Raw genomic sequence first — 10,952 nt, 5'->3', positions numbered from 1 at the left:
GTGTGTGTGTGTGTGTGTGTGTGTGTGTGTGTGTGTGTGTGTGTGTGTGTGTGTGTTGCCATTTCATTACTCGGGGTCTAAAGAGTAGGTTTTAGTGTATCTTGTTTCTTCTTTCTATCGCTGGTACACGTATCAGGATTTGAAGGACAGCTCTTGGGTTTTTCTGTTTCTCTCTCTTTCTTTCTTTCTCTCTGTCTACTGGCATCAACTCTCTGCCCCCCCCCCCCCCTCTCTCTCTCTCACTAGCTCTTCCTCTGCATCTGATCTCTCTCTCTCTCTCTCTCTCTCTCTCTCTCTTTCTTTCTTTCTTTCTTTCTCTCTCAGTCCCATTGCTCTTCTGTTCTCTTTCTATAGGTGTCCAAATGGAAGTGCAACCCAAAAGCACTTGAACAGTTAATCACGCAGCTCACGATCGTCTATTCACGAGTTTTTGTGAGAAATCTCTGCAATGCCAGAGAGGCATTCAACATTAGTATGGTCAGATTCGTGTGTCAAAGGAGGAAAATTCGTTTTCACATATTAATTTTCTCATCATAATTTAGAAAAATACTTCAATGAAGAGGTCAGCTGACAGGGTAATCGTCTTGAGTTTTGAAGGAGAGGTCACGGCAACATCCACATTTCTCCCCCTCCATTCCTCTGTGGGACTGGCGGAGTGGAACGTCCACGCCTCGCAGTGAGTGAACACAACTCATCACACCGTCTTGAGGAGAAAGATTGTGGATGTTGCCGCGGTTCACAACAAATGTGAGGCGCGAAAGATTGAAAAAGAAACACGGTGGTCAGAATGTTTCACGACTCTTGGTAATTCCACCAGGGGCCTCTGCGGCTTTCGCCAATCAGCGGCAGTTTCACTTTCCTGAGCGTTGTTAGTACCAGAGACATGATTGGTTCGTGAAGTAAACACACTACAGGACAAACCGCAACAGAACAGATAAAACAAAACAAAACGAAACAGTGTTTTTTCTCTCTTTTTTTTTTATAGCCCAATCTAAACACGGGAATGTTTGTCAGTCCGCCATCGGTAAACCACGGTCTGTGCAAACCTGTCGGGCGGAATGGAGGAAAGTCGTGTGTGTGTGTGTGGGGAACAGACAGGATGGCTGGTGTGACTATTTGCTCTGTGGACGCTTGTCTGTTTGCCTGCGTGTGCATGCTAATGGCAGTGTGGCTGCCGGTCTGGCTCCCCCTTTTTGGCCTGTGGAGCGGGGACCGTGCTTTGTGTAGCCTGGCACCTGTCTGGCAGAGAAGGGAAGGGTTGTGGAGGGTGGGGGTGGGGGGGCTAAGGGAGGGGTAGGCTTGAGAGGATGGGCGAGGGGGTGGGTGGTAGGGTGGGGGAGGGGGGTATTTGGGATGGGGGGGGGGGGTCCTTTTGGAGTCAGGGGACAGCGGATCAATAAGCGAGTCGTATAGACTGTGTGCTAATGATGGGGTGCTGTGTCTGTGTGTTGTCACTGGGTGCACGAGCCTTCTCTGTCTCTGTCTCTCTCTCTCTCCCAGTCTCTCTGTGTCTTCTGTGTTGCTAATGACGGGGCTCTGTCTCTCTCTCTCTCTCTCTCTCTCTCTCTCTCTCTCTCTCTCTCTCTGTGTCTATGTGTGCTGCTTGTTTGCCGTTGTGAATCTGTCCGAATGCTTCTCGCTATGACTGACCAACTAACTAACCGTCCCCTGTCGCAACGTCAAATGAAGAGCTCTGTTCCAAACGGAAATTACTTGAGGAGTAGAAAGGTCGGTTATTTTTTAGTCCAGTGACATGCTCTCACCGTGTGTGCCACCTCTCTTTCCCCGATGATGCCAGTGATCGTGTTAGGGACATGACAAGCACTTCAATTTTTGCTGTATTAGGGACCTGAAAACCCCTTCTTTTTGTGGTTTTAGGGACCTGACAACCCCTTCTTTTTGTTGTGTTAGGGACATGAAAAACCCTTCTTTTTAGTGTGTTAGGGACATGACAACCCCTTCTTTTTGTGGTTTTAGGGACCTGACAACCCCTTCTTTTTGTTGTGTTAGGGACATGAAAAACCCTTCTTTTTAGTGTGTTAGGGACATGACAACCCCTTCTTTTTGGTGTGTTAGGGACATGACAACCTCTTCTTTTTTGTTGTGTTAGGGACATGACAACCCTTCTTTTTTGCTGTGTTAGGGGCATGAAAACCCATCGTTTTGCTGCATTAGGGACATGACAACCCCTTCTTTTTTTGTTGTCTTAGGGACATCACAACCCCTTCTTTTTGTGTTAAGGACATGACAACCCCTTCTTTTTGTTGTGTTAGGGACATGTCAACCCCTTCATTTGCTGCATTAGGGACATGACAACCCCATCGTTTTGCTGTATTAGGGACATGACATGACAACCCCTTCATTTGCTGCATTAGGGACATGACAACCCCATCGTTTTGCTGTATTAGGGACATGACATGACAACCCCTTCATTTGATGCATTAGGGACATGACAACCCCATCGTTTTGCTTTATTAGGGACATGACATGACAACCCCTTCATTTGCTGCATTAGGGACATGACAACGCCTTCTTTTTGTTGTGTTAGGGACATGACAACCCCTTCTTTTTGTGGTGTTAGGGACATGACAACCCTTCTTTTTGTTGTGTTAGGGACATGACAACCCTTCTTTTTGTTGTGTTAGGGACATGTCAACTCCTTCTTTTTTGTTGTGTTAGGGACATGACAACCCCTTCCTTTTGTTGTGTTAGGGACATGACAACCCCTTCTTTTTGTTGTGTTAGGGACATGACAACCCTTCTTTTTGTTGTGTTAGGGACATGACAACCCCTTCTTTTTGTTGTGTTAGGGACCTGTCAACCCCTTCTTTTTGTGGTGTTAGGGACATGACAACCCTTCTTTTTGTTGTGTTAGGGACATGACAACCCTTCTTTTTGTTGTGTTAGGGACATGACAACCCTTCTTTTTGTTGTGTTAGGGACATGACAACCCCTTCCCCCAACGTTTTTTTTTTCTTTTGCTGTGGTCAGAACCCATTCGCATTTTGCTGCGTCAGGGACAAGGCTAACCCTTTACTTTTTGTTGTGTTTGGGACATGACAGCCCCTACGCTTTTTGCTACGTTAGGAACATGACAACCCCATCGTTTGTTTTGTTTGGGTTGTTTTTTGTTGTTGTTTGTTTGTTGTTGTTGTTTTTTTTTGTTGTTTTTTTGTTTTTGTTTTTTGGGTGTTTTTTGTTTTTGCTGTGTTGGGAACATGAAACCCCTTCTTTTTGCTGTATTAGGGACATGAATTGACAACCTCTTCTTTTTTGCTGTGTTAGGGGCATGACTACCCTATCGTTTTGCTGTATTAGGGACATGACATGACAACCCCTTCATTTGCTGCATTAGGGACATGACAACCCCATCGTTTTGCTGTATTAGGGACATGACATGACAACCCCTTCATTTGCTGCATTTGAGACATGACAACCCCATCGTTTTGCTGTATTAGGGACATGACAACCCCTTCATTTGCTGCATTAGGGACATGACAACCCCTTCTTTTTGCTGTCGTAGGGACATGACAACCCCTGCGCCGTTTGCTGTGTTAGGAATATGACAACCCCTTCAATTTTTGCTGTCTAAGGGGCATGACAACCCCTTCTTTTTGTTGTCTTAGGGACATGACAATCCTTTCTTTTTGCTGTTTTAGGGAGATGACATGATAACCCCTGAAAATCGTTGTTGTTTTTTTGTTTTGGTTTGTTTTTTGTTTGGGATGTTTGGGGTTTTTTTTAGGGGTTGGATCTGGTGAGTACATCCCGCGCCTATGGAAATTTAGGAGTTGTTTCTGGACGCGGTGAGGGTAATTCAGCGCGTACATTTCCATGACGGGCTATCTGTATGCGTCCCAAAGGGCGAGGGGATTACAGATACGGCTGTTCGGAATTCCTCTGCTATCCGTCACCCACAATTTGCTCGCTCTCTGTAGAGCAGAACTTTGTGTGGAAGAATTATACGAGATGAGGATAAAACGTCTTTGTGTACACGTTTTAGTCTCTGCTTGAATGACGTCCCAGATTGTAGTAGCAAAGGGAGGGGGGGGGGGGTGTCTGGTCTTCTCATGGCTGCGTCCTCGTTACAATAATACGCTGCTGTTTGGGTCATGACTTGAAAGGGACATGATGCGCACGTGAACACACACACACACACACACGCCCACACACACACACACACACAGACACAGACACACACACACACACACACAGAGAATTATAACTTTAACTGGAAACGTCACGAGCTTAGTGCGTCGGCGAGCAAGATGATGATGATGATGATGATGATGATGAACAAAAAGAAGAACAAGAACAAAAAGAGGAAGAAGAAGGGAGAAGCAAACCATGTGCCGAGATGTGTTTTCGTGCTGTTTGGTGAGCTCCATTTTGGAGACATCATATTTTCTGTAGTCTACGTTGATACGTTGAACTTTTTTTTTTTTAGAGGGTTTGGGGGTGGGGGGTGGCGGGGGGATGATGGGGGGGGAGCAATATGCTAATTAACTGTTGTCATTGCAGTGCAGCACACGTGTTGTGGCGTTGGAAGCTAGGAATTATTGCTGTGGTCTAGTCAGACTGTAATGTTTGATGATAATTTCTGATCATGACAGCAAAACCCATCCCTGTTTCTGTTTCTGCATATATTTTTTTATGCTCAACCACCTCCCCCCTCCCCCCGCACCCACCCTCCCTCCCTCCTCTCTCTCTCTCTCTCACTGTTTGTCTGTCTCTATCTGTCATTTTCTCTTCTCGTTACTTTTTGTCGTAACCCCCATTCCATTTTCTGCCCTACTGGTCCATTTCCCATTATGTGTTCCAGACTGTCCTATAGAATTTCTTTGTGTACACCCATGGACATAAGTTTGGGCTAATCAGATCCTTTTAGGTAACATTTTGTCTAACCGTATATAAATATTTGACCAAACATATCATCGTGTGTGTATGTGTGAGAGAGAGAGAGTGCGTGTGTGTGTGTGAGTGTGTGTGAAAGAGAGTGTGTGTGTGCGTGTGTGACTGTGAGAGAGAGAGTGTGTGTGTGTGTATGTGTGCGTGCTTGTGTGCGTGTGTGCGTGCGTGCGTGCGTGCGTGTGTGCGTCTAACTTTACAGTACTCATTATTACCTTTCTCTTATTGTCTATCTGTTTGCTCCTCAACGTGCTTTTATGGTCATTTGGTCCTTCAGTCTTCTGGTGATCCAAATGAAGCAACAACAGGGCATGCACATTATTTTACTGTATTGTTCGAGTACACACGGTTGTCTGTCGGCAGTATCCACATTTCTTCCTCTTCTCCCCTCTGTGTGAGTGGCGGGGAGGATGTCCTGGCCGTGCTGTGAACACTGCTCATTCCGTCTTGAGGGAGGAAAATGTAGGTGCAATACTACCCGCTTGTCTGTTTTGATACCTGTGTTTTTGGAGTGCGATTTAACTAATTACAAATTGCTTCACGGTACAAAATTACAAACTGCTACACAGTACAGTTTATACAAACTGCTTCACAATACAAATTTACAAACTGCTACATAATACAATGTTTCAACATTTGCTACACAATACAAAGTTACAAATTGCTAGTCAGTACGATTTTACAAGTTGCTTCACATTGCAAAATTACAAACTGCTACTGCTTCACATTGCAAATTACAAACTGCTACACAGTACAATTTTACCAACTGCTTCACAGTACAGTGTTGCAAATCGTTACACAGTACAATATTGCATTTTGCTACACAGTACAGTTTCACAAATCGTTACACAGTACAATATTGCATTTTGCTACACAGTACAGTTTCACAAATCGTTACACGGTGCAGTGTTACAAAAACTGCGTCACAGTACAATTTTACAAACTGTTACACAGTGCAGTGCTATAAACTGCTTCAGAGTACAATATTACAAAGTGCTACGCGAGACAACTTTACATTTGCTGAATGGTTGGTGTAAAGTAAAAGTCAGCGACAGACGACAACTCGCTTCATGACACTCACACCTAGGACTCATCGGGATGACGTCATCTAGCGGACACCCTGCCCGAAGCCACAGGTGATCAGGACACCTGAGTGAAGATGCGGCAGCATGCCACAGTGGAACTGCCAAGGCGTTCCGCATCCGCCCCCCCTCGCTACCGTCTCCACCCACCGGGAATCGGGTCCACGACCAACCGCCATTTTGGTCCATCCAAAGCCCCTGTCTCTATCTCCCAGTGACTGCTCACGCGTTTTAAAGCGGCGATGTCAGCAGACAGTTTGGGAGTGGTAGGGGAGATCACCCTCATCAACTACAGCCAGGAGGACATCAGAGAAAACGGGTTGTGGGGATTGTTTCTGATAGTGGTTGTTTCCCTCCCCTTTACAGAGAGCCAGCCGTGAAAAAGAAAGAACAAGCTACAAGTCGGAACTGTCCTACATTATTCATGGGGTCGGCGTAATTTGATTTTCTTTCCGCTGTCTCTGGGGAGAGGGGAGGACGAGTTTTGTTGCTCTTACATCCCGCCTCCTGTTGGGGCCCGTGCCTGAACAGCAAGAAGCGTGAACCGCGTTCCTTAAAGCGCCTGTCGGCTGGTTGGCTGGCTGGCTGGACAGAGAGTGGATGGAGGAAGGGGGTTCTGGATTGGAAGGGTCAGGAGGGGAACGGGGGACTGTTACTAGAGGTGGGAGGGCGGGCGGGGGGGGGGGGGGAGGGGAGGGGAGGGGTTGGTGGGTGGAAGCACGGAGACTTGTAGCCTGAATCAAATCGATGATGGTGTCTCGTCTCTCAGAGACGTGACACTACTGTGTCGCCGCGAACAACACTTTGATCTCAGAGAGAGGGAGAGACAGAGAGAGACAGAGAGAGAGACAGAGAGAAAAACATAAGCTATGTATCTCACGAACAGTATCGATACTAGTTTCCTACCAGCATCTACAGGCCAGACGTCATCGGACGATTGGGTTTAAACAGCTGAAGGCTGAACAACAAACATCACTAAAATAAAAAAAATTAATGTGCATTCCAGCAGCAGCATATTCATCGTCAGTATCGTCATCTTCGTCACTTTTCTCTCGTCTGCGTCAGTGCTTACATAATCATGTTAAGCTTTCTTGGTGATCAAACTTTAGTTAGCTCATGGGTTCCATTGTGTGAATGTCATGCATTTGACTGTGGAAAAATTGCAATAACAACAACAACAACGAAAAAAGCAGTGTTGGTTATGAGAGTTGGAGGGGAACACGGGACTTCTGCGTGGAAGTGTTATGTTTGACCTGTGGTTTAAAAGGTGTGTTTATTTTGGGGACGTTATATATATGACAGTGTGTGATGGACACGTGTTTTAAAAGAGGTGTCTTTATTGTGCGGACGTTATATATGACAGTGTGTGATGGACACGTGTTTTAAAAGAGGTGTCTTTATTGTGCGGACGTTATATATGACAGTGTGTGATGGACCCGTGTTTTAAAAGAGGTGTCTTTATTATGCGGACGGTATATTTTGCGGTGTGTTTTGGACCTTTGTGTTACAAAAGTGTGTCTTTTGTGTTGACGTTATGTATGACAGAGTGTGATGGATGTGTTTTTGAAAGGTGTGTTTATTATATTATGTGGACAGTGTGTGTTAGGCCTGTATTTTTATAAGGTATTGTGTGGGTAGTGTGTGTTGGGCATGTGTTTTATAAGGTGTGTTTATTGTGTGGATAGTGTGTGTTGAGCCTGTGTTTTGTAAAGGTGTGTTTATAGTGTGGGTAGTGTGTGTGTTGGGCCTGTGTTTTAAAAGGTGTGCCTATTGTGTGGACAGTGTGTGTTAGGCCTGTGTTTTAAAAGGTGTGTTTATAGTGTGGATAGTGTGTGTTGGGCCTGTGTTTTAAAAGGTGTGCCTATTGTGTGGACAGTGTGTGTTGGGCCTGTGTTTTAAAAGGTGTGTTTATAGTGTGGGTAGTGTGTGTGTTGGGCCTGTGTTTTAACTCACTCAGTACGGCCAGTCCTCTCTTCTCCTCTACACAGACCCCTCGGATGTCCAGTGGGTGTCTGAATGACCCAACCTTTAGCTTCCGTCGTCAGAATTGTGGTATTCTTTGTCAACATTCACCTCTTCAGTATAGGAGCCTTCCGCTTGCAATATTTTGATGATGGTAATTGGGGTGAAACGCTGTTAATGTCGTCTCTTTCGCCGTTCGTATGGGGAGAGTTAAAAGGTGTGTTTATGGTGTGGACAGTGTGTGTCGGGCCTGTGTTTCAAACAGCTGTGGTCACTGTGCTTGCAGGGAGGCGACAATGAAGGTCCAAGGGGCACGTGAATGCAGTCGATGAGGCCCTTCGTGTTGCGAGATACAGGTCAGTACGTCCTCCTCCTCCTTCCTCTTCCTCCTCCTCCTTACTCCTCTTTCTTTCTCCTCCTTCCTCTTTCTCCTCCTTCCTCTTCCTCCTTCTTCCTCTTTCTTCTCCTTCTTCATCTTCCTCCTCCTTCTTCCTCTTCTCCTCCTCCTCCTTCCTCTTCCTCCTCCTCCTCCTTCCTCTTTCTCCTCCTTCCTCTTCCTCACTCTTCTTCCTCTTCCTCCTCCTTCTTCATCTTCCTCCTCCTTCTTCCTCTTCCTCCTCCTTCCTCCTTTCTCCTCCTCCCTCTTCCTCCTCTTCCTCCTTCTTCTTCCTCTTCCTCCTCCTTCCTCTTCTTCCCCTTTCTTCCTCTTCCTCCTCCTTCCTCCTTTCTCCTCCTCCCTCTTCCTCCTCTTCCTCCTTCTTCTTCCTCTTCCTCCTCCTTCCTCTTCTTCCCCTTTCTTCCTCTTCCTCCTCCTTCATCTTCCTCCTCCTCCCCCTTCCTCTTCTTCCTCTTCCTCCTCCTTCCTCTTCTTCCTCCTCCTCCTTCCTCCTCCTCCCTCTTCCTCCTTCTCTTCCTCCTCCTTCCTCCTCTTCCTGCTCCTTCCTCCTCTTCCTCCTCCTCCTTCGCTCTCTTCCTTTTCTTCCTCCTCCTTCCTCCTCCTCCTCCTCCTTTTTCATCTTCCTCCTCCTTCATCCTCCTCCCCTTTCTTCTTCTTCCTCCTCCTCCTTTCTCCTCCTCCTTCATCCTCCACCCCTTTCTTCTTCTTCCTCCTCCTCCTTTCTCCTCCTTCTTCATCCTCCTCCTTTTTCATCCTCCACCGGCTGTACTGTTCTATCCTATATCGTGTAGTATTGTATTATTTTGCAATGTGTGGCGTTTGTGTTGCGTTTATGGTGTGTTGTGCACTGTAGTGTTGTGTTTTTACGAGTATCATTCGGCTGCAAGGTGTTTTCGTGTTGTGGTTGTGGTTGTAGTTGTTGTTGTGGTTGTTCTTCTTCTTGTTCTTGTTCTTCTCCTTCTTCTTGCTGCTGCTGTTGTTGTTGTTCTTTTTCTCCTCCTCCTCCTCCTCCTCCTCCTCCTCCTCACCCCCTTCCTCCTCCTCTTATTGAACAAAAGCAACATATATCATTCCCTTGCCAACTTCTTTCTCACCGAGAGATCTGAACTCAGCGGTATCCCCCCCCCCTTCCCCCCCATTGCCCCCACTCCCCCCCCCCCCCCCCTTTCCTGTTTGGCTCTGCGAGAGAGCAGACGACAATGACGAAGGAGCGGTCACTAGTGGTATTGTCTGTCTGTCTGTTTGCCTGTCTGTCTTTCTGTCTGTGTGCTGTACCGTCATCTGTCTTCATTTCCCCCCCCTCACCCCCACCCCCCAGCCTCCAGTCGCAAACTTTCACATATGCATCAACTGTGCTTCCATAACGCTGTGTGTGGCCATCCCTACCTCCACCTCCCTCCCCACTCCAGCTTCGCTCGCGTCGTGTCTGTTTCCGGGGGGGGCGGGGAGGGGGGGAGGGGTAGTGTAGGTGGTGGGTTTGGGGCAGGGGAGGGGGATTATCATGTGTTGAAATTTGGTTTGGGTTGTGTTGCGCTTTGTTTTAAGTTGTGTTGTGATGTTTTGTGCTGTGTTTGTAGTTTGTATTGTGTTGCTGTGTGTGTGTGTGTGTGTGTGTGTGTGTGTGTGTGTGTGTTATTTTGTGTTTTGTGTTTGCAATTTGTGTCCTGCTGTGCTGAAATTTATGTTGTGTTGGATTTTGTGTCGTGTTGTGGTGCAAGTTGTGTTGTGTTGCAATTTAAATTGTGTTCTGTCGCAGTTTATGTTGTTTTGTGTTGTGTCGTAATTTGTGTTGTAATTTGTATTGTTTTGTGCTGTTTTGTTTGTGTTGTGATACACGTTGTGTTGTGTTGTGTTGTGTTTGCTTTGTGTTGTGTTGCAAATTCTGCTGTTTTGTGCTGTCCTATGCTGTGTGGTATTCAGTGTCTGTTGAACAGTATTGAGTTGCGTGTTGTGTTGTGTTGTGTTTATCACATTGTGTTGTTCTGTGTGGGTTTTTTGTTTTGTCTTGCATTTTACACCGTGCTGCGTTGCTTGGTTCAGTTTGTGTTGTGCTGTGTTGTGCTGTGTTTCAGTTTGTGTTATGTTGCGGAAGTCACATTTTGTTTGTATTATGTCGTGCTGTGTAACAAGTTAGTGTTTTGAATTGCCTTGCGCGACTTTGTATTGTATTTTTCCGATTGTATCGCTTTGCATTGAAGTTATGTCATTTTTGTATTGCACAATGTTATGTTGTATCCAGGATGCGTATGTGTGTGGTTTTTTTTACTGGATTGTGTTGTGTTGTTTTGTATTGTAATCAGGGTCAGCTTATTATCTCAAGTAGCGAAAATGAGAGTGCCGGCATAACAATGATAATAATAGTGATGATGATGATGGTGATGATGATAACAGTAATGATAATACTAATGATGATAATGATAAGATAGAATAAATATAGAAATAGGTAAATAAATGACATTAGAACAACAACAACAACAACAACAACGACGACGACGACGACGACGATGATGATGATGATGATAATAATAATAATAATAATAATAATAATAATAATGGTGATGATTATAATAATAATAAGACAGAATAGATAAAGAAATAGATAA

This window comes from Babylonia areolata, chromosome 21, assembly GCF_041734735.1.
Source record: "Babylonia areolata isolate BAREFJ2019XMU chromosome 21, ASM4173473v1, whole genome shotgun sequence".
Classification (NCBI taxonomy): domain Eukaryota; kingdom Metazoa; phylum Mollusca; class Gastropoda; order Neogastropoda; family Buccinidae; genus Babylonia; species Babylonia areolata.
Note: the sequence above shows the minus strand (reverse complement) of the source record.